The sequence below is a fragment of the Triturus cristatus genome, chromosome 2_2 (assembly GCF_964204655.1).
Source record: "Triturus cristatus chromosome 2_2, aTriCri1.1, whole genome shotgun sequence".
NCBI lineage: Eukaryota > Metazoa > Chordata > Amphibia > Caudata > Salamandridae > Triturus > Triturus cristatus.
In genome coordinates, this window is record NC_140582.1 from 506,203,822 (window position 1) to 506,228,113 (window position 24,292).

At 51.6% G+C, this 24,292-nt stretch overlaps 1 protein-coding gene across 1 annotated transcript in view; it reads right to left on the reverse strand.

Moving 5' to 3' along the window:
- SLC10A7 (solute carrier family 10 member 7) overlaps positions 1 to 24,292 on the reverse strand; it is a 781,895-nt gene that overhangs the window by 141,141 nt on the left and 616,462 nt on the right. The gene's annotated exons all lie outside the window — the stretch shown is intronic.

The following is a 24,292-nucleotide window of genomic DNA, read 5'->3' on the forward strand; positions in this document are numbered from 1 at the left end:
GGCAGGCGGGTGGGGCAGAGACATGGGAGAGGGGGCAGGCAGGTGGGGCTCAGACATGGGAGAGGGGGCAGGCAGGTGGGGCTCAGACATGGGAGAAAGGGCGGGCGGGGTGGTGGCAGGGACATGGGAGAAGGGGTAAGCAGGGCAGGGACATGGGTGAAGGTGCGGGCAGGGTTTTGGGGCGGCAACCGGGAGAAGAGGCAGGTGGGGATTTGGGGCAGCGACTGGGAGAAGCGGCGGGTGGGGGCGCAGCGACCGGGAGGAGGGGCAGGTGGGGAGGCAGTGACAGGCAGAAGGGGCAGGTGGGGGGCAACGACAAGGAGGAGGGGCGGGTGAGGGGGGCAGCGACAGGGAGAAGGGGCGGGTGAGGGGGGCAGCGACAGGGAGGAGCGACGGGGGGGCAGTGACCGGGAGAAGCAGCAGGTGGGGAGGCAGTGACAGGGAGAAGGGGCGGGTGAGGGGGGCAGCGACAGGGAGAAGGGGCGGGTTAGGTGGGGGTAGCGACAGGGAGAAGGGGCGGGTGAGGTGGGGGTAGCGACAGGGAGAAGGGGCGGGTGAGGTGGGGGCAGCGACAGGGAGAAGGGACGGGGGTGGGGGGCAGCGACAGGAAGAAGGGGCGGGCGGGTGGGGGGCAGCGACAGGAAGAAGGGGCGGGCGTGTGGGGGGCAGCGACAGGAAGAAGGGGCGGGCGGGTGGGGGGCAGAGACAGGAAGAAGGGGCGGGCGGGTGGGGGGCAGCGACAGGAAGAAGGGGCGGGCGGGTGGGGGGGAAGCGACAGGAAGAAGGGGCGGGCGGGTGGGGGGCAGCGACAGGAAGAAGGGGCGGGCGGGTGGGGGGCAGCGACAGGAAGAAGGGGCGGGCGGGTGGGGGGCAGCGACAGGAAGAAGGGGCGGGCGGGTGGGGGGCAGAGACAAAGAAGGGGCGGGTGGTGTGGGGGGCTGTGACAGGGAGAAGGGGCGGGTGGTGTGGGGGGCAGTGACAGGGAGAAGGGGCGGGTGGTGTGGGGGGCAGTGACAGGGAGAAGGGGCGGGTGGTGTGGGGGGCAGTGACAGGGAGAAGGGGCGGGTGGGGGGGCAGTGACAGGGAGAAGCCGCGGGTGGGGGGGCAGTGACAGGGAGAAGCCGCGGGTGGGGTCAGCGACAGGGAGAAGGGGCGGGTGGGGTGGGGTCAGCGACAGGGAGAAGGGGCGGGTGGGGTGGGGTCAGCGACAGGGAGAAGGGGCTGGTGGGGTGGGGACAGGGAGAAGGGGCAGCGACAGAAAGGCGGGTGGGGTGGGGGCAGCGACAGGAAGAAGGGTTGGGTGGGTGGTTGGCAGCGACAGGAAGATGGGGCGGGTGGGTGGTTGGCAGCGACAGGAAGATGGGGCGGGTGGGTGGGGGGCAGCGACAGGAAGATGGGGCGGGTGGGTGGGGGGCAGCGACAGGAAGATGGGGCGGGTGGGTGGGGGGCAGCGACAGGAAGATGGGGCGGGTGGGGGGCAGCGACAGGAAGATGGGGCGGGTGGGGGGCAGCGACAGGAAGATGGGGCGGGTGGGGGGGCAGCGACAGGAAGATGGGGCGGGTGGGTGGGGGGCAGCGACAGGAAGATGGGGCGGGTGGGTGGGGGGCAGCGACTGGAAGAAGGGGCGGGTGGGTGGGGGGCAGCGACTGGAAGAAGGGGCGGGTGGGTGGGGGGCAGCGACTGGAAGAAGGGGCGGGTGGGTGGGGGGCAGCGACTGGAAGAAGGGGCGGGTGGGTGGGGGGCAGCGACTGGAAGAAGGGGCGGGTGGGTGGGGGGCAGCGACTGGAAGAAGGGGCGGGTGGGTGGGGGGCAGCGACTGGAAGAAGGGGCGGGTGGGTGGGGGGCAGCGACTGGAAGAAGGGGCGGGTGGGTGGGGGGCAGCGACTGGAAGAAGGGGCGGGTGGGTGGGGGGCAGCGACTGGAAGAAGGGGCGGGTGGGTGGGGGGCAGCGACTGGAAGAAGGGGCGGGTGGGTGGGGGGCAGCGACTGGAAGAAGGGGCGGGTGGGTGGGGGGCAGCGACAGGAAGATGGGGCGGGTGGGTGGGGGGCAGCGACAGGAAGATGGGGCGGGTGGGTGGGGGCAGCGACAGGAAGATGGGGCAGCGACAGGAAGATGGGGCAGCGACGGGAAGATGGGGCAGCGACGGGAAGATGGGGCAGCGACAGGAAGATGGGGCAGCGACGGGAAGATGGGGCGGGTGGGTGGGGGGCAGCGACGGGAAGATGGGGCGGGTGGGTGGGGGGCAGCGACGGGAAGATGGGGCGGGTGGGTGGGGGGCAGCGACGGGAAGATGGGGCGGGTGGGTGGGTGGCAGCGACGGGAAAATGGGGCGGGTGGGTGGGTGGCAGCGACGGGAAGATGGGGCGGGTGGGTGGGTGGCAGCGACGGGAAGATGGGGGGGGTGGGTGGGTGGCAGCGACGGGAAGATGGGGGGGGTGGGTGGGGGGCAGCGACGGGAAGATGGGGGGGTGGGTGGGGGGCAGCGACGGGAAGATGGGGGGGTGGGTGGGGGGCAGCGACGGGAAGAAGGGGCGGGTGGGTGGGGGGCAGCGACGGGAAGAAGGGGCGGGTGGGTGGGGGCAGCGACGGGAAGAAGGGGCGGGTGGGTGGGGGGCAGCGACGGGAAGAAGGGGCGGGTGGGTGGGGGGCAGCGACGGGAAGAAGGGGCGGGTGGGTGGGGGGCAGCGACGGGAAGAAGGGGCGGGTGGGTGGGGGGCAGCGACGGGAAGAAGGGGCGGGTGGGTGGGGGGCAGCGACGGGAAGAAGGGGCGGGTGGGTGGGGGGCAGCGACGGGAAGAAGGGGCGGGTGGGTGGGGGGCAGCGACGGGAAGAAGGGGCGGGTGGGTGGGGGGCAGCGACGGGAAGAAGGGGCGGGTGGGTGGGGGGCAGCGACGGGAAGAAGGGGCGGGTGGGGGGCAGCGACGGGAAGAAGGGGCGGGTGGGGGGCAGCGACGGGAAGAAGGGGCGGGTGGGTGGGGGGCAGCGACGGGAAGAAGGGGCGGGTGGGTGGGGGGCAGCGACGGGAAGAAGGGGCGGGTGGGTGGGGGGCAGCGACGGGAAGAAGGGGCGGGTGGGTGGGGGGCAGCGACGGGAAGAAGGGGCGGGTGGGTGGGGAGCAGCGACGGGAAGAAGGGGCGGGTGGGTGGGGAGCAGCGACGGGAAGAAGGGGCGGGTGGGTGGGGAGCAGCGACGGGAAGAAGGGGCGGGTGGGTGGGGAGCAGCGACGGGAAGAAGGGGCGGGTGGGTGGGGAGCAGCGACGGGAAGAAGGGGCGGGTGGGTGGGGAGCAGCGACAGGAAGAAGGGGCGGGTGGGTGGGGGGCAGCGACAGGAAGAAGGGGCGGGTGGGTGGGGGGCAGCGACAGGGTGAAGGCCTGTAGATTACATCTTATGCAGCAAGTAAAAGGTTAGGACATCATCAGGCAGTTGTATTTAAAAAAGTGCAAACGTGGGTGGAAAACACGGTCTTACCTTCCATTGATTTGTACATAGGTGGGAAAATGTGTTTCTGGCTAGGGAATGAACCTTTTAAACAGATACCATCCCTTGTGCTGAGTTTCCACATTGGTTTATATTTTTCTCTAAATGCCACGGCAGGACTGACGCAATGGTTTAAAGTCAGATCGCGTTACTTAAGTGTTCGTCGTTTTATATACCCTGTCCAAGACATTTCTTGTGATCGTAAGTTGATTGCTTTCTGCCTTATTTTTTGGGGCTTGTGGTCCCAGTGCTCTTACAGGACCTTAGATGTTTAACTATGGCTGTTTTATTTCATGCACAAAGTCACTGCAATGAGAACCTCGCATCAAGTTGCTCCAGGGCCGAATAGGAATTGACCTGTTTTTCAGATTATTCAAAGCATCCAGTCAGCCTTTGAGCATTGACTATTTTGGGCTGCTGTAATGGGTCATATTTAATATTTATTTCTTCTTTTTGTTACCACTCAGATGCAAATAATTACAGTAATTGCTCTAAGAGGCGTTTCTATTTTTTACATTTGCTGCTCTATTTTTAATTCCAGTTCCTTAATTTTTTTGTTGTTTTACTGCTTTCCCCCTAAATTTGGGGGCTTTTGCAGTCCTACACACGCTTGTTCATGTAAGTACGGCTTTTTCTCTTCATTTTTTGTTTAACCTGTAAATTGATTTTTGGTGCTTTTACACACATTAGTAATACTTGTTACAATCACATATATATGTCAAGGATAATGTTATGCATTTACGAACGTCAGGAGCAATGTTAAAGGCGGTCTGTCGTATGGAATGGCGTATTTGAACTTTGCAAGGCCGTACATCAACCGTTCCGAGTATTGACAAGAAGGCATTAGTTCAGCATAATTGTCTAATCACATGTCAGAGAGTAGTTGAATATACATAAACCAACATGCGTTTCATAGGGAACAAATAACAAGTACAAGCAATAGCCCAAGTCCCTGGTGCGCAGTACTACAAGGTTGACACTGCATGGCAGTATATCACATAACATGTGTATTTGTAAAGCGCACGTTCACCGGTAGGTATCTTGGAGCTGAATAACAGATGTTTATTGTTACCCAACTCAATGGTACTCATATCGCCCAACAGGACAATTGAGATGATCATTCCCTAAATGATGAGTGAGGTCCTCGTATCGCATGTTGCGGGCTTGCAGGCGTCGCCATTAGTGGCATCGTCATCTTGCAGGGAGGTATGGAGGTCAGTCAGGATTGTGTCCCAATGAGTTGAGATGGGGTATTTACGCAGTCCTAAATTGTCTTCTCTGTAGAGCGCTACACTTTCAGCTTGGGCCCATGTTATGATGGAGCGTGACCAGGGCCCCAATGTCGGAGGCTCGTGTGACTTCCATCGGCAAGTGATGAGGTGTTTAGCTACCAGTAGTCCCAAATCCAGAAAGCGGAGGAGGCCTTGTGTTTTTTGTCTCTGCTGTAAAGGCCATGTGTGCAAGGTAGGTCTCCCTGTACATGTGGATAGGTGATGGATGATCCTGCACCAATATTGTTGTAAGGAGGGGCACGTCCATAGCATGTGAAGGAAACAAGCATCTAGTTGATGGCAGCAGGGGCAAATGGCGTCTGTTCTACCCAAATAATGATTAATTTTGGCTGGGGTTAAGTAAGCTCTTTGTACAATATAAAATTTGTATAAGCCGAAACCGTGCGTTAAAGGGGACGTATGTTGGGCTAGCTAGCAGGGCGATCTGTTCTTTGTCGGTGTATCTATGTGGTAGGTCTGCTTCCCATTTAAGGCGCAGTGATGTAAGTGGGGCCGCCGTGTGGAGACGCAAGGAGTCAACTAACCAGCATGTCAGATGGCGACCTGCACCCATCACGTGTAGGTATTGCATGGTAAGGTGTGTTTTTAGTTCATAGGACGTCTGCCCATTTATTACCCAGCGCCCTAATCAAGGCATTGTGTAACATGAAATGGCCTGGGGGCTGACCCTCGTCTGCCATCAGGATCTTGTAGGGAATAAGGTCCCATCTCTGTAGAGGTCGCCCATAGTATGGAGACCCACATCAAGACAGAAAGCTAGCTCCGCCGTATACGGCCTTTGCTCTTCACATGGCCACAAGCTGAGTCAGTGGTGCTAGAATTGTTTTTTAGGATGGGGTGCTGCCCACCATCATCAACTGACTTAAGTAACTTTCCAAGTTGCTGATATATATTTTAGGATAGTTATACTTTAATTTGTAAAATAAGCACGTCTTTTTGTATCTGTTAGACAACCTCTGGAATACTGTGGCCTTCCCATTTCACCTGTATCTCACTAACTGTCATTTGTTTAAAATTGCAAAATATCCTAAACAGGCAGTCGCAGAGGTAGAACAGTAAACACAGCACTCTGTCAAATCAAAGTTGCCCACCATGAGACGGTTTGTACTTAAATGTGCAATGAATTCACCAGGACGAATAAATAGAGGGCTCTTCATTGTAAATGGTAGGAGCGCATTGAGAACCCTATTCGAGGTTTTTGTTCTCTTTCCATTTGCTTTTCTCACTCTTTTTAACCCCTTCGCCGCGGCAGGAATTCCGCCGCGGCGCTGGGGGGAGTTTGGGGGCAGCGCGGTGGCGCTGTGCTTGTGACAGAACCGCTCCGTCACGAGCCACAGTTGAGCTGTGCTCATGACGGAGTGGTTACGTCACGTCTCCGCCCACTGCGCTAATCGCCCGCACAGGCGGGGAATTAGCGCCGCGTGGGCGGAGCGGCGGCCAACGGCCGCAGCATGACGGAACCACTCCGTCATGAGCACAGCGCAACCGTGGCTCATGACGGAGTGGTTCCGTCATGGGCAGGGAAGGGGTTAAACCCCAGCCGCTACCTATACGAGTGTAATGAAGCTCTGAAATTTGATTACGTCTTGCACTCCTTTGCGTATCTTAAACATGGTCATTTGATGTATTGAGGAATTTTAATGTTGTTTATGCTCTCATATATTACCTGTTTTTATGTAAGTTCCTTTTTAAATTTATATGTGTGATTATAGCCATGCGCAATATTTCTATGTACTTTTATGGTCTATTTTTATTTAGACCAAATAAAGTTATATTGATTGATTGAAATTCTCTATCTGAAATACAAAGATTTATGGAGGTGTTGAAGCACCTCTGCACCCCTACTTTCAGTGCCACTGAGCTGATTTGCATTAGAGGAAGCACAGGATGGTTGATGTGCTTTAGGGGAGCACTGGGTGATGTATATTGGGAGCATGGGAGACATTTCTCAGAACGTTTTGGATGAAGCACTGGTTGAGGTACCCTACAGGGCCACTGGATTAAGCATATCGGATGAAATGCTGCACAGGACGACTGGGTGAAGTGCCTCAAAGGACGACTGGGTGAAGTGCCTCAAAGGAGGACTGAGTGAGGTGCCTCATGGGTGGAGTGAGCGATGTGCCTTATGGGAGTACTTTGCAATGCACAATGTGAACACTGGGTGAAGTGCATCAGGAGCAGTCTGTATTTGGCATCAAAGGAGAACTGGATGATACAAAGGCATGGTCCGTGTGCATTACGGTAAGCTCTGTCTCCATTAACAAGAGACACAGTCTGTTCATTTTTTTACATATCTTTATAAGAACATTGGAATGTTGACAGATCCATTGAAAAAATGGCATGGCCTAGGCTTATTATGGCTGGTATAAGTCTTCTGCTCAAACATTCTAATGTTTGTCTTTCTGTCTCTCCCTTTTTAATCTAGAACATTCTACCCTTAGTGGGTGGAATGTTCTAATAGCTCATTATGCATTGGGCTATACCTGTTGTTAAAGGCCCTCACCCTCGTGAAAGACCTTCACCTGTGGCTCGGGCTTGTAACGTGGCTATAATATAACCTCTTACTCGCAGATCTTTCTTAATTCATCATTGTATGCATCAATATTTAATTCGGTACTTACTTTTGCAACCAATTCCAGGCAGTATTAACATATATTTTCGGGACACCTGTCCTATCTTCAAGTACACTATGGGTCTGACACAGCGCTCGAATCATTAACATAAAGTACTCTCTTAGCAGCGACTATCAGCACATTCTTAACGAATCACAACATTGTATAATTTTAGTTTTGTTACATGGATTAGATGGATGAGATGAAGGTGAAGTATAAAAATGAGACTGAACAAAGCAAATTGAGAAAAATAATTTGGGAGTGTTAGAAGGCGATCCCAGGGGCGACAGGGAGGTCACCTGACCACCCTGAGACCTACCCTCGGGGTAATGTAGCCGGGCACTGGTGGGAGACTCCTCAGAGGAAGAGTCTCGTATCTAGGATCGTACACACGGCACCACACGACAAAGAGACACCACACAGTAGGTTCTTGGGAACAGATCTTTTATCTACTCAGCTACGTCGGATCTTTATGATCACCAAGATGGATATGTACAAATAGAGCACGGGCTCAAAGAGTCTCGGTAGGGAAAAGGGGGTAGCGGGACCGTCTTTGGGGATCCGGATCAAATGCAGGGGCGTACCCAACGCACAGCTCACAATCCTCGAGCCGGGGGGATAGGCTGCGGTCCAGCCGGACCGAGGGAGTCGTTCGGAGCCGCGAGTCACTCAGCAGGGCTCAAGCACAAGTTCGGAGGTCTGACGATCTTCAGGGGATCCGCAAGTCACTCAGCAGGGCTCAAGCACAAGTTCCGAGGTCTTACGATCTTCAGGGGAGCCGCGAGTCACTCAGCAGGGCTCAAGCACAAGTTCGGAGGTCTTACGATCTTCAGGGGAGCCGCGAGTCACTCAGCAGGGCTCAGGTGTTCCAAGGTTGCAAGGGAGCCGCGACCACGTCAGCAGGGCTCTCGTCGTTCCAGAGTCGAATCTCCTAATAGTCCCAGAGCACCCCTTGTTATAGGTCCACCCCTCTTTGATGTCCGGGGTCCGTCTAGGCAGGGGTCTTAGCGCCTGGGGGCCGCTCGTTGGAGTTTCCTGCCATGTTGTCCTTTGATCCTTTCAGGGCCGGGTCGGGAGGAGTCCCAGACACCCAGCAGGCGTGGAGCCAGCCCTCAGGGAGGCCGGAGGGCCGATCGAAACCCATCTCCCGAGGGGAGGCCAGAGGTGCGATGGAAACTGCTCCTCCCTCTCTCACTCCATGGGAGCGCGATGATCCCCAGCCGGGGCGGCGCCTCTAGGCCTGGGTTGTGCTGGGGCCGGGCGGCCATCGTAGGTGCATGAAGTGGGCACGCGGGCCCTGTGGTGCTGGGAAGATGGGAGGGTACGGACAGGGAAGTCCGAGTCGGGTGTGTGTGGGTCCTGGCGGGCAGGACCGGCTAGGCCGTGTACTGAGGGACTGAATGAAGTGTACGGGTCAGGGGATGTGGCTAGGGGTCAGGGATGGCCAGGCCACAAGGCCGGGTCTAACACGCGTCCCCCCAGCTGAAAGCCGGAGAGAACTACCCATCCTCTTGGGGGTTCTCTTCGCTGAGGCGGAAGAACCGGGAGAGGCCGTCAGCGTTGCCGTGGTCAGTACCAGGGCGGTGCTCTACGGTGAAATCCATCCCCTGGAGGGAGATTGACCACCGCAATAGTTTGGGGTTTTCCCCTCGCATCTGCATGAGCCATCGCAGGGGGCGATGGTCGGTTTGGACTTTGAAATGGGTGCCGAACAGATAGGGTCGTAATTTCTTGAGGGTCCAGACTACGGCGAACGCCTCGCGCTCAATGATGCTCCATTTCTGTTCTCTGGGTAACAGCCTTCGGCTGAGGAAGGCTACGGGCTGGTCTAGGCCTTGGTCATTCATCTGTGACAGGACTGCCCCAATGCCATGCTCGGAGGCATCAGTTTGTACCACAAATTCCTTGGAGTAGTCGGGGGCCTGGAGCACGGGGGCAGTACACATGGCCGCTTTCAGGGCATCGAACGCCTCCTGGCAGGCAGAGGTCCACTGCACTTTCTTGGGCTGTTTCTTGGACGTGAGTCTTGTGAGGGGACCGACAAGGCTGCCGTACCCCCGGATGAATCTCCGGTAGTAGCCGGTGAGGCCCAGAAAGGCTCGGACCTCCGTTTGGGTAGTGGGTGGTTCTAAGGCTAGGATGGCGTCGATCTTAGGCTGCAGAGGGGCGACCAGCCCGCTTCCGACTCGGTGCCCTAGGTAGACCACCGAACCTTGCCCAATCTGACACTTGCTGGCTTTTACTGTGAGGCCTGCCTGGCGCAGGGCCGTTAGCACCCTCCGGAGGTGCTGGAGGTGCTCACTCCATTCGGAACTGAAAACCGCGATATCGTCTAGATATGCGGCGCTGAACTTTTCTAGCCCGGCCAGGACTCTATTTACCAGTCGCTGGAAGGTGGCCGGGGCATTTTTCATCCCGAAGGGCATCACACGAAAGAGATAGTGCCCATCCGGGGTGGAGAAGGCGGATCGCTCCTTGGCTCCTTCTGTGAGCACAAGTTGCCAGTACCCGCAGGTTAGATCGAATGTGCTGAGGAAATGAGCCGACCCGAGACGGTCAATGAGTTCGTCTGTTCGGGGAATGGGGTGAGCGTCGGCTCGGGTGACTTCATTGAGTCCCCGGTAGTCCACACAGAATCGGAGTTCTGGGGCGACACCGGGGGCCGCTGCTTTCGGGACCAGTACCACGGGGCTGGCCCAGGGGCTGTCTGAGGGTTCAATCACCCCCAAGGTCAACATCTTCGAGACCTCGGCCTGAATGCAGGACCGGACTCGATCAGGGACTCGGTAGGCTCGTTGCTTCACCGGCGGGCTGTCTCCGGTGTCCACGTCATGGACACACCAGTCGGTGACTTTGGGGACGCGAGAGAATAAGTCGGGGAACTGCCCTAAGAGCTGGCGGCAGTCTTCGCGTTGCTGGGAAGTGAGGGATGGAGAGAGGTTCACTCCTTCCACGGAGCCATCCTTCTCCTTGGTACACAGGAGGTCAGGGAGGGGATCTGACTCCTCCTCGGCCCCGTCATCGGTGGCCAGCAGCAGACTCAGCTCTGTCCGCACGAAGTGGGGCTTGAGGCGGTTCACGTGAAGGACCCGAAGGGGGTCCCGAGGTGACTGGACGTCCACCAAGTACGTGACCTGGCTCTTCCACTCAACGACTTTGAAGGGCCCGGTCCATTTATCCTGGAGGGCGCAAGGTTTCACGGGGGCCATGACCCATACCTGCTGGCCTGGCTGGAACTCGACCAGAGTGGCATTCTGGTCGTACCAGCGCTTCATTTCTTCCTGGCTTGCCTCCAGGTTGGCCTCGGCCATTTGTCAAAACTTACTAGTCTGGTTTCGGAGGGTCAGAACGTATAGGAACACATCTTGGGGGGGGGGGGGGGCCTCGGGGCGCCATCTTCCACCCTTCCTTGACCAAGCTGAGAGGCCCCCAGACGGGGTGCCCGTAGAGTAACTCAAAGGGGCTGAACCCCAAGGATTTCTGGGGAACTTCCCGGTAGGCGAACAAAAGGCAGGGGGAGCAGGACGTCCCACTTGCGCCGGAGGGGCTCTTCTAGGCCCGCGATCATCCCCTTCAGAGGCCGGTTAAACCGCTCTACTAGGCCATTTCCTTGGGGGTGGTACGGTGTTGTGAATTTATAGGACACTCCACATTGTTGCCACAGGGACGTCATGTATTTAGAGATAAAGTTCGTCCCGCGGTCGCTTATGACCTCGCGGGGAAAACCCACACGGGAAAAGATCCCCATCAACGCCCGGCCCACCACGGGGGCGGTGATGGTGCGTAGGGGAATGGCCTCCGGGTATCGGGTGGCATGGTCCACTAGGACGAGGATGAAGCGGTGACCTTGTGAGGTTGGGGGGTCCAGGGGCCCCACGATGTCGATCCCGACCCTTTCGAACGGGGTATTGACGACAGGGAAGGGTTGGAGGGGAGCCTTGCGCTTTCCTCTACTTTTCCCACTAGCCTGGCACGTGGGACAGGACTTGCAGTGGGTTTCTACATCTTTTTTCATTTTCGGCCAGTAAAAGTGAGTCACTAGGCGACTGTAGGTTTTGTCTTGGCCCAAGTGGCCTGCGAGGGGGACATCGTGGGCCAAGCCCAGGAGGAAGTCTCGGAAGCGTAGGGGTACCACCAGCACCCGGGCTGATCCTAGCTCCACAGACTTCTGCTCGCTGTACAAAAGGTCATTTTCCCAATATAGCCGGTGTGTTCCAGACTGGTCGCTCGCGGCTTGGCCCTCTGCTTGCTGCCGGGGTCCGACTAGGGAGGGACAGGTAGCTTGCTCCTGGCAGAACTCCTCCGGGAGGGGCCCCCCTCGTGGCGCCACTGGGCCAACTCGGGCAGAACGCCTAACTCTGCGATCTGTGCGGGGTCGGACGGTAGGGGTTCGTCGCTGGCGACAGATTCTCCACGTGGGGAGATGTGGGGGACCTCGGCTGGGACAATCCTGTCCTCGTTGGCAGGTGCGTCCTCGACTTCCCCAAGGGGGGGCAGTCGGGCCGCCATAGATCGGGTGGTGGTGCACACCCACTCGGGGAGACCCATCATCCCTAGGTGGTCCTTGCGCTCGACTTGCTGCCAGGGGGAACTTTCCAGGTCATTCCCCAGGAGACAGTCGACCGGCTGGGAGGTTCGTACTGCTACTTTCAATTTACCGACCACTCTGCCCCATTCAAAAGGCACCAGGGCTACCTCACAGAAACTCTCAGTGTTGTCACCTGCAATTACAGGGCAAAATATATTGGGGAGGATCTGGTCTTTGTGGACTAAGTGGCTGAGGACACCGGTGATGCTCGCCACGGTGTCACGAAGGGCCTCTACCTGTTGGCCATTGATCGTCACTAGCTGCCCGTATTTCTTCGTGTTGGAGGGCAGGAGGCTCCCCGGGACCATTTCTCTGTCTCCTAATGATACCAAGGCCATGGCGGCGGGTTCTCATTCTACGGTCTCCTCAATCTCCTCCCCTAGGGCTACATTGGCTATCTGTCTGGCTGGAGGGGCTGTAGTGGGGACGCGCAGGGCCATGGGGCATTCGGGGTCATTGGTGTAATGCCCGGGCTTCTGGCAACGGAAACAAGTGATGGTCACCCGGTGCCCCCGTCTCACGGGTGGACCGGATACAGCTGGTGGGGGTGCCGGGAAGTGTGGAGGTTGGCTTTTCAGAGGACTGGACTGGGATTCCCTCTGCCTTCCCTGGTTCCCCCCCCCTCTCTGGCGGGGTGGTCCCTGACTGGCTCGGGGGTATTCTCCTACAGGGCCCCGGGAGACCCGGGTGTTGGTCCAGCGATCCGCCTCGACAGCCAGCTTCCTCGGATCCGTGAGCTTGCTGTCGAGCAGATGCTGGCGTAGCTCCACAAAGCAGTTCGCCGCCAGGTGTTCCCATAACATAAGGTCGGTTAGTTCGTCCAGGGTGGTTACTTTGCTGCCCTTAATCCACCCGTCGAATGCACGGCTGAAAAAGTTCACATACTCCACCCACGTGGTGCCGGGGATCTTCTTGCAGTCCCGGAACCGCTGGCGGTACATCTCCGGGGTGAGGTCGTACCTTGTGAGGAGGGCCTCCTTCATGTGGCTGTAGGAGGTCTGCATGGAGGATGGTAGGTCGAGCAGGGTGTCTCTCCCTCGCTCAAAAATCGGCCCCACAACCCGGCCCCCCAATCTTTCTGCGGGACTCGGTGGGAGGTCATGGCGACCTCGTAGGCCTTGAACCATTGTTGGATGTCATCGTTTTTGGAATATTCCTTGACCACATCTTTGGGGATGGGGACCTTCTGTTCCGCCGGTGGTGGCGCCCCCCGGTTCTCCGGGGGTCAAGCTTCTTCGCTCCTTGCCTTGAGCTCGATTTCTTTCAAGCTGCGTTCGTGCTCCAGTTGAAGCCTTCGTCCTTCGTGCTCTCGTTGGAGTTTCTTCTCTTCCAGTTCGCCTTGTACTCGCATCTGTTCCACTGCTAGCTTCTTCTCAGCTAATTTCAACTCGCCCTCAATTTTCAGTTTGGCCAGTTCGAGTTCGTGATTACGACTTCTCTCTCTGTCTGCGAGTTCTTCCGGGGATAGACCCCCGTCTGGCACGAAGCTTCGTACCTGGTTGCTGCTGCTTTCTCTTGGGGAGAGTCCAGCTTCGTCGTGGAGCTCCACCGCTCCTTCTGGGCGGGGGGCTCCGGATTCCACCCAAGCTTTCAGTGCCTTCTGCATATATTCTTTGGTGTTGAGACCAGTGGTAGCGATTTTTAGTTCTTAGCAGAATTGCTTCAGTTCTTTGTGCGTGTACTCTTCCAGTTGTTCCGCCTGGAACACAGCACTCGCGTTGGTTTCTGTGAGACTCATGGCGTTTTCTTCAGCCGTTTTTGCCGGTAGTGCGTCAGCCGCTTACGGTACGATCTCTAGATGATGGGCCCGAATCCCGTCGCTTGCCACCAATGTTAGAAGGCGATCCCAGGGGCGACAGGGAGGTCACCTGACCACCCTGAGACCTACCCTTGGAGTAATGTAGCCGGGCACTGGCGGGAGACTCCTCAGAGGAAGAGTCTCGTATCTAGGATCGTACACACGGCACCACACGACAAAGAGACACCACACAGTAGGTTCTTGGGAACAGATCTTTTATCTACTCAGCTACGTCGGATCTTTATGATCACCAAGATGGATATGTACAAATAGAGCACGGGCTCAAAGAGTCTTGGTAGGGAAAAGGGGGTAGCGGGACCGTCTTTGGGGATCCGGATCAAATGCAGGGGTGTACCCAACGCACAGCTCACAATCCTCGAGCCGGGGGGATACGCTGCGGTCCAGCCGGACCGAGGGAGTCGTTCGGAGCCGCGAGTCACTCAGCAGGGCTCAGCACAAGTTCGGAGGTCTTACGATCTTCAGGGGAGCCGCGAGTCACTCAGCAGGGCTCAAGCACAAGTTCGGAGGTCTTACGATCTTCAGGGGAGCCACGAGTTACTCAGCAGGGCTCACGCACAAGTTCGGAGGTCTTACGATCTTCAGAGGAGCCGCGAGTCACTCAGCAGGGCTCAGGTGTTCCAAGGTTGCAAGGGAGCCGCGACCACGTCAGCAGGGCTCTCGTCGTTCCAGAGTTGAATCTCCTGATAGTCCCAGAGCACCCCTTGTTATAGGTCCACCCCTCTTTGATGTCCGGGGTCCGTGTAGGCAGGGGTCTTAGCGCCTGGGGGCCGCTCGTTGGAGTTTCCTGCCATGTTGTCCTTTGATCCTTTCAGGGCCGGGTCGGGAGGAGTCCCAGACACCCAGCAGGCGTGGAGCCAGCCCTCAGGGAGGCCGGAGGGGCGATCGAAACCCATCTCCCGAGGGGAGGCCAGAGGTGCGATGGAAACTGCTCCTCCCTCTCTCACTCCATGGGAGCGCGATGATCCCCAGCCGGGGCGGCGCCTCTAGGCCTGGGTTGTGCTGGGGCCTGGTGGCCATCGTAGGTGCATGAAGTGGGCACGCGGGCCCTGTGATGCTGGGAAGATGGAGGGTACGGACAGGGAAGTCCGGGTCGGGTGTGTGTGGGTCCTGGCGGGCAGGACCGGCTAGGCCGTGTACTGAAGGACTGAATGAGGTGTACGGGTCAGGGGATGTGGCTAGGGGTCAGGGATGGCCATGCCACAAGGCCGGGTCTAACAGGGAGACATATGATTATAAAAGAAATATGTACAAATGGGCAGACATTTATTGAAGGAGAGATCAAAAACCTAAAACCCAATCAGACACATTAGATACTGCATCAGACAGGCATGGAGCAGTACTAATGATGACAAAATACATTAGAAAGCCTCAAACAGAACAATTTAGAAGGCACAGGAAATCATCTTTTTAGACCAAACCAGGACGAAGAAAGAGTAGGAGGAAAAATTAAAGACTGAGACACAGAAGCAAAAACTCAAGAGATCTACAAGGCAGAACTAGAAATTTCAGTAGTCAATCTGTCGAAAGTAATTATCTCACCACCGCTATCAGATATATTACAGAGAGGATTGTCAGTTCGTTCCAAATCAAAATTCATATGTATTGGAAATAAAGGTACATGTCTATAAGTTCACCTGTAAATGAGAATGGAGAACATTTTTCCTTTACCAACCTCAGGATAATCCAGATAAGGAAATAACGTTTACACCAAAATCAACACAGCAACCCTCCTGTGATAAAGACAATAGAGATTTTTGAAAAAGCAGATTTGAAAGATGTCCAGAAAATCTATTTTTCACCTTGAAGATGCAGAACCAATTGTGAATATTTTGAAAGGAAAGCCTTTTCTCATCTAGCAAAAAATCTGAAAATTGTGGTGCAAAAGACTGATGGAGAAGGAGCTATTGTCTTCATGGAAAAAGTATAGTAAGTTTAAATATATACTGTCACCGATCAGAGGAATAATATAACTGAAAATCCTCGTAAGACTCTGCCGTTGAAATTAAGAAGCAAATCACTATTCTAATAGAGACAGCATATAAAACACATGAATTGAGGAGTGTGAGAAAACTATTTTATTAGAACCTAAAGAAATGATTCCAGTGATATATAGGGGACCCAAGATCCAATAAAGCCTCCTTTGCGACCTATTGTAGTTTGACAAGAATCACACTCTGTATCACTGGTAAAAAAGGACTTGCATGGTAACCTGAAACAACAACTTAAATTGATACCATCATTAATCAGATACGAATGACAGTTTACTATAACTTGAAGAATGTTTAGGCACTGATGATCGCATATTGTAAATTTATATGCAATATCCCACATGAGGAAAGAAGGAGGCAGTTTTATAATATTCATATTTCAAATTTGAGGATAGGTTTTACCTACAGATAAATGACAGCAGTATGGCCCCAACATATGTGCACATATTTATGCATCAAAAGGAACAGAGGTTGATACTGTCAAACCAATGGTGAAAAGGCCACCTATTCCAATGATGGTGATAGATAGACAATATATTAAGTTTACAGAAAAGCACTGAAGAGCCTAATGAATTTGGAAACCATTTTAACATGATAGCATCTAATTCAGCTTGAATATTGAGCAACCATAAAAAAAAATTCTAGAATTAAAAATACAAATCTAGCAAAAGAAATGTATTTGGACCTTCATTTGACAAAAAACACACACAAGCGCAGCATATTAGGCGTTAGAAGCTTTTACCCAAAGTTAAGGACTCAGAACCTGCCCTTCAGTCAACTTACTGGAATAAGTTGGATAATGAGGATACTTTAAATGATCTCTGAAAATCTAAGCCTATGTTTATTTACATTAGGAAGAGAAATATACAACAGATGATGGCGAAGCAAATATATCCAAAACCTTGACACAAACCAACTTTACATCTATATTGAAGTGTACATTTCCATGCGCGCAATGTGCACAATGCAACAACGTAATAAAAGGGGAGGAAATACAGCATCCAATTACTGGCAACAATAATTAAAGCTAACCATTTTGCAGCATATGCAACAATAAATGTCATCTACCTACTGATATACCCTTATGGAGAGGTTATGTGAACAAAACAAAGAAGTTGAAAAAAGAATTTCAGAATATAAATTATCAGGTCGAAAAATGAGATGTCCTCAGTGGCGATCAATTTTTTTGAAAGGAGATATGAAACTAAAGAATTGAAACTAGTAGGACAGTCAACGAGAAGAAGCACTATACCGAAGAGATCACAATATGAGACATTGTGGATTACATTCTTTGAGACACTTCAACCAAGAGGCATGACTGATATGGTCTCAAACACTTGCTTTTTTAGTTTTGTGCAAGAAATATTTTAGAAAATAAGATTAGGGTAAAAGAAACAATTAAGATGTTTAATTTATATTGTGTGAATTCAGTATGATTCTGTGACATAATGGATGTTACTACAAATAAGATTTTATTAGACATAAACAAAAGACTGTGTGGCTAGTTACAGTCATCTTGTTAAGACTTTGAATAAGTGAGAAATGTATATCCCTAACCTAAATGTCTCTAAAATGTTTAGATACTTTTGTTATAGATTATAAACATGTTTTGGTGTTGACAATGAGATGGAACTCGGAAAATAGCTAAAAGTAAATCGTTTCTAAAAGTTTAAAAAATATTTTTGATGTAAAATATTTAGAAAACATCTTGTGTTAATTCTATGTTGGAAATAATGGGCTCTTGTTCTGAATTAAGTTATTGTCTTGAAAAGTCGGTAGCCACAGTAGTTATGCGACCACAGCATTCACTAAACAAATGCATAGCAGCCAGGTTGGCTATGTTATGTTATATGTATTTTATATAGCGCAAAATCACCTTCAAGTCTCTAAGCGCTTATAGAGAAAGTGACCAAAGTCACTGACGGCAGCTGGAAACACAAGCAGCAAACCAGAAAAAACACTGTGGCTAGCGCCTCTCTAAATAGGAGCGTTTTAAGTTGTTTCCTAAAAGTGAGGAGAACTGGTTCCATGCGGAGGTACTCAGGTAGGTTATTCCAAATTTGTGGAAGCAGGACAGAGAATGCTCTACCCCCTTTGGATTTAGCAATGTATCGGGGCAGAACTAAACGGCAGGCCTCAGATGATCGCAGTGTCCGGCCAGGAACATATTTCTCTAGACGTTCTTTTATATAAACTGGTACTTGGCCATAAATTGCCTTGTGGGCAATGCATAAGCCTTTGAATTGAGCTCTCTGTTTGATGGGGAGCCAGTGCAATTGGTGTAGCAGGAGGGTAGCGCGGGTCTTTCTGGGAAGTCTTAGAATGAGCCAGGCCGCATTATTCTGCATCACCTGCAGTCTTTTGATAAGTTTCTGGGGGAGGCCAATGTAAAGGGCATTCCCATAGTCTAACCTAGAGATGACAGTGGCGGAGACAATTGTCTGTAATGAGGACATTGACAGAAGAGGGGCAAGTTTCCGTAGCTGCCTCAGCAGGCCTATACAGGTTCCTACCACCGCGGTGACCTGGCTAGACAGGGACAGCTCGGAGTCGATTTTTATACCCAGGCTTTTTACAGCCGGGACTGGTACAGGGACAACACCCAGTTCCGATGGCCAAAAAAGGTCACACCAAGGGCTATTAATTGTTGGAATTACGAGCACTTCGGTCTTATCAGGGTTTATTTTCAACGAATTGGCCGTCATCCAGTTCAGTTTCCTATGAGGAATGGGATACACAACGTTGTATCAGAAAGGCCGGGAGGACTGTGGCTTGCTTTTGTGCAGATAACAAAACTATACAGATATAATGTAGTGATTTATGAAGAATATCGTGATAGGCACTGCTATTTGTGTACTTTATGTTTATGCTTCTAGTGTTGTGCCAAATCCCTAGTACCCCTGACAATGGGACACGTATCCTAATAAGGTTTGCAAAATGTACGTTGAGCACTGCCTGCAATCGGTAGTGATAATGGTATGTACAATGATGAATAAAGGAAGATATGAGATTAGGAGGGCTTATTAAAGATATGATAAAACAATTAAGAACATGAGCCCCTTGTTAATGGAGACAAAGTCTACTATTTATGCATGCATGTTTAAGGGGTAGTCAGTGCCGTCTGTTACACCTTCTGGAACTTCAACTGTGCCACTTTGTTTTTTGAAAAAACGGCACAATTATTGCGGAGGGAAGCAGATAGCCGCTGACTTCCGGGTTGGGTAGTGGACTTGCAAGTAGCATTCTAGTGGTTAGCTAGACACTGCTACTTAAAGGACATGTGTTCGGGATGCGCAGAGCGTGCTCCTAAGGCAAGCTCGTCTGCACCCATACTGCGCCTGGCGCCCAAAACCCTGGTCACATTAATGGGGAGCAGGCATCAGTTACCAGATACTCCAGAAACTTCCTACTGAAGTTACGAGGTAGGTAGAGGGAATCCTCTACTGTGTTCCCCTTTCTGGACCTTTAGGAGCAACAATGTTGCTGTTTGACTTGTGGTTTTAAGATAAACGATCCACAAGGCATGGGTTTTAACATGTTGGAGGGAAATCCCCAACTAGTCTTCATACCGGACATAGTTACGTTTAAGGGTTTCCTCATAAATTCGCGCTCACCTATAAAACATAAGCTGGAGTTTGATGTTTTTCTGGCTTCATGGGACCCTGACTCGGTTTTTATAACTGAGACCTGGGCCAATGAAAGGTCAGGTCCAGCCCTAGTCGATGCCATTCTTTTGAATTACTTAAGTGGACAGGGCGATTAGGCTGGGAGGGGGATTGACTTTTGTGTTTTAAACTCAGTGTAAATGTCTGAAGGAATCTAGGTTTGATTTAGAGACTAGTGAAGCCCTGCATTTTAAGCTTATACTATCAGCTACCTGTTCCGTTAGAGGTTTGGTAGTATATAGACCTCCATGACCCAGACTCCCTTTTATAAATAAGCTAAGATACCTCACTAAACCTTTTCTCACTAATAGGTGCTTGACCAACCATCCTGGGCGATTTTAATTTTTATCTTGGAGAATAACCACCAAGGCTCTCTAGCAATTATTAAAATCGTGGCCAACTTGGGAATGACTCAACTGGTCTTAGCCCCCTCACATGAGGCAGGTCACACCCTAGATGGTATATTTGCTGATGGTACTAGGGTGTCCTATCAATCAGTAACTCCCCTCAGCTGGTCTGACCATGACAGAGTCGCTTTTTCTTTTACACCCTCCTCCAAAGTTAGAAATTGCCAGCCCCCTAAGTCATGGGTAAGAAATTGGAAAGTGGTTTTGGTGGAAGCCTTGTTCAATACTCTGGATGGCATACCCATTGAGATTTCAGAGGATAGCTGGAGTTGGCGGCCAACAGGCTAGCCCCCTTAAACTCTGGTATAATGAGACTCAGAATGCTCAAGCAGGCATGTCGTCGACAAGAGCGAATCTGGAGGAAAATACAGGAAGAGCAAGACAAATTAGCTCTGACTGAGGAGAAATCTAAATATTGTACTCAGAAAAGTGAAAATGCTACCTCTGGCAAATAACATTTTAGGATGGTCCAACAGATCTCCAATCTTCTGGCTGCTGGAGAGACTGAAGGTTCACAAAAATTCTGCAACCAGCTAGATAATTTCTTTCAATGTAAAATTGTTGACATCTATGATGGGTTTGAAGTGCAGAAACCCCCAAATCTGCATGCACAGCAACCCTCGGTTAGAGAGCCTCAACCAGTATCCTCCAAGACGTCTGAGCAGAAGTACCTAGAGCCTAAATTACTCTCTGCCTTCCCATCCTTTACCCCTAAGATAATGGAGCAATACATACGTGATACTAAATATTGGTCACCTCTGGAACCCTGTCCTCTAGGGGAAAAATCATTTACAATGCATGCTATACATCACATGCCATTACAATGCAAATCGTTATAATGACTTGCTGTAGGGGGCAGAAGGTGTTGGATTTTCAATCCAACACCTTCCCTACTGTTGCACACACTGGAGTTGGAATAGTAAATTATACTATTCCAAACTCCAGCGCCCCACCTACAGCACGTCATTGTAACGACTTGCGTTGTAATGGCATGCGTAGAAAACGCATGCGTTGTAACTAGTGCTATTCATCCTCCAGCAATCCTACACATGGTAGCCAGCAATGTGGCTCAACCGCTTTCCAATTTGATGAACAAAGCTATTCTTTCCGGGTCTTACCCGCTGCGATTGAAGGAGGCAGTGAACAGGTCCCTTAAAAAAAACAAAAAAACTAATTTGGATAGTAAGGACTATAAAAACTATCGTTCTAATTTGCTGCTTCTGTATACTGCTAAAATCCTAGAGAAACATCTAAATATCCACCTGATGGAATTTGCCTACCAGCAAGGATGGCTGGACAATTCTCAGTTCGGTTTCAAGAAGTATCATGGAACTGAAACTGCCCTGATCTCAGCCACAGATTGTATTAGGCGCTTAGTGGACTAAGGACAAGGCGTGGCATTAATACTTCTTGATCTATCTATGGCCTGTGATACCATCTCGCCCTTGCTGTTGATTGAGTGCCTTCAAGACATGGGTATCACACATCAAGCCCTGGTACTTCTGTCTTCTTTCCTTAGGGATCGCTCGCAGAGTGTTTTGTTACAGCAGTTCTACTCAAAGGTTTTCACCCTGCCGCTTAGCGTGCCGCAGGGCTCATGAGTAAGCCCTACACTCTTTAATCTCCACGTGTCACCACTTGCGGATATAATTCTGGCCTTTGAGATGCAGGTGCTATCATACTCCGATGATACACAGATTATTGTGTCCGTTCACAAGAGCTCAGCCACTATGGCAGAAAACGTATCTCAATGCATGTTGGCAGTTGCAGACTGGACGGGACGGAATTCTCTTAAATGAAATGGTGATAAAAACCGAGGTGCTGCTCTTTGGCCCATGCTCATTGAGCTGGAATATTATTTGGTGGCTAGACGCCTTAGGCACATATCCCGTCCCAGTGGAAAAGGCCAAAAACCTTGGAGTTTTCTTAGATATTGAACTTACACTCAATGTCCAGGCCTATCGCACTGTGGCAACCTGCTTCTGGCTCATAAGGATGTTTAGGAAAATGCTTCCTCTTATCCCTCAGCCAGCACGAAAGCAGGTTGAAATAGCCCTGGTTATGTCCAGATTGGACTATTGCAATTCGCTCTATCTGGGCTCCAACATTAGCACTCAGCACAAACTCCAAGTAGCACAGAATGCGCTTGCTAGAATAACTCTTGACATTCCCAGGTGCTAATCGGCTGCTATGGGGTTAGAGGCCTTACTTTGCCCCCCCATCAGAAAGTTCATTATGTTTAAAGCACTTTGTACAGTGAATAAGGCCCTTTTTCTCCCCAGTCCGGCGAGGATTAAAGATATGTTTCACTGGCATTTTCCAGGTAGAAACCTGCGTTTGGCACACCAAAACCTGCTTACTGTGCCTAGGACACAAAAGAAGAAATAGGGAGATAGAGCTTTCTCGATTGCTGCGAGAAGACTCTGGTACTCTCTTCCGCAAAGCCTGAGGGCTATCACACAGTTGTTGCCTTTCAGGAAAGCACTTAAAACCTGGATTTATGCTTTATAGATAGCTTTTTTCAGGTGGATTTACAGTTCGGCTTTACCTCTGGATGGCCAGCTATAGCGCCCTGAAGCCTTTGGGTAACTGCTACGCTCTACAAATCAAAAATCATATCAAGATACTTTTGGCAGTTCAAACGTTTAAGGGAGCACCTGGGTTTTTCGCCAACAGCATTTTGCGAAGTTGAATTGTCTAAAAAGCCAGAACAGTCAGATGGTCTTGCATATGGCAAGGGCACTTGACAGTTACGCATCAGGGGTCATATTATGTATATGGCGCACTTTCCCTGTTTGTGCCACAGTGCACCTTTCAAAAGTTGCTACGAGGGCACAAGCAGGGACAGTGCGCCATATTACAAAGAGTGAGGTGCCCCCAGGGCAGCCGTAAACTGGTTCTACCCTGAGGGCAGCACATTCAAATGAAATACAGAGTGACTGTTTCAAAGCAGCTGTTTCACAGTGCAGGCTAAATGCCACCTGCAGTATGAGGAGGGGAGAGATATCACCTTGCAGGTAGGTGCAAGTAAGTGACTGTCCCCGCTTGCAGGAAAACGTCTGGGGGTTCCTTGGGGCCCTACTCTTTCGCCCCCCTAGAGGTCTGCCTTTAGGGGGGCACTGAAATTGTGCCACCTTTTTGTGGTGCACTCTCAGTGCGTTACTTAAGGGCATGTTTACCTGTGTGCCAGTGTCCATAATTTGGCAGAGGCACAGAGTTAAAGAGATTCCCTTACTCACATGCGGCCACGCCCTCGTGCAAATGAGGGAATAGGCTCTCATGAAAGCGCCGGTGCTACTTGTATTACAGAAGGGGATGCACAAGCATGTGCCACCCCTTCTGTAATACCATTATGACCTGGGTGTGCAAAAAGCGGACGCACAATATGTAATATGGCCCTAGGAAGGATAGAAAGTAAAAAAAAAAAACATTTTTCGTTATGACAATTTGACTATTTAAAGATTTCTCTGCTTTTTTTCTTTGAGTGTAGCATTGAGAGCAAAAAGAGTGTACTCAGTAATATTTTCATATATTTTAATCTTCACTCCGACACTAAGGGGTCTGCAGTAAGTTACTATGCACTACCTTGACTGAAATGATTCCTGTGAAGAAACTAACCAATGAAAACAGCAAATGGTGCAGAAAGAGATCTGAGGAGAGAAACTCTGTTTCTGAGATACAGTACTGGCTATACAACCAATTCCAAAGCCAGAGATTCCCTTTCTCTTATCAGAGCATACATACCCTCTATTAGGCTTTAGCACACTAGTACTACCTTTTTACATAATTCTTCATAATATACTTCTACCATTTCTAAGTGCAGCAAAATAGTAGGTGTTATTATTGCCATATTCAATCGTAATCAGTTTAACAACATTGGGAAGAAGGATGCCTAAATTGGCCTCCACAGAATTCGAACTTCTAACCTTCATCTCACTGCATCTATAAGTTGTGAGTGATTAATTCTCTGAGCAATTAGGCTGGCAAAAGAATGAGCTTTTGAAGCAGTGATAAACCTAAACCCAAAAATCTCTTCAAAGTAACATTAGGCTGGTGCCCCACCTGTAAAATGAGAACAGGGCCCCACAAAAGATTCTGATTGGTCTGCTTAGAAGTGTGGTAGGCAAAACGAGGCTGCATACACCTCCAGGATTAACATCCTCTTGCCCAACTCTTTGCTTTCCAAAAGAAAACCAACTCACTGCTTTCTTAATTAAAACAGAGTAGCAGAGAGGTGCAGTCGCCACAGTATTGATGCTACTACAGTGGCTACAAATATAGGAAAAGTACACATCTAAGTCTTCTGGGCACTTGAAAGTACCACCATGCTTTTCCTAGACTACAGAAGATCCATTTCCACACCCAGCAGAGCACCTCTATCAGCCAGTCTGCCACCGACCCTAGCTTCCGCTACCTGCCGGGGCAGAAGAGAGAGTACTGC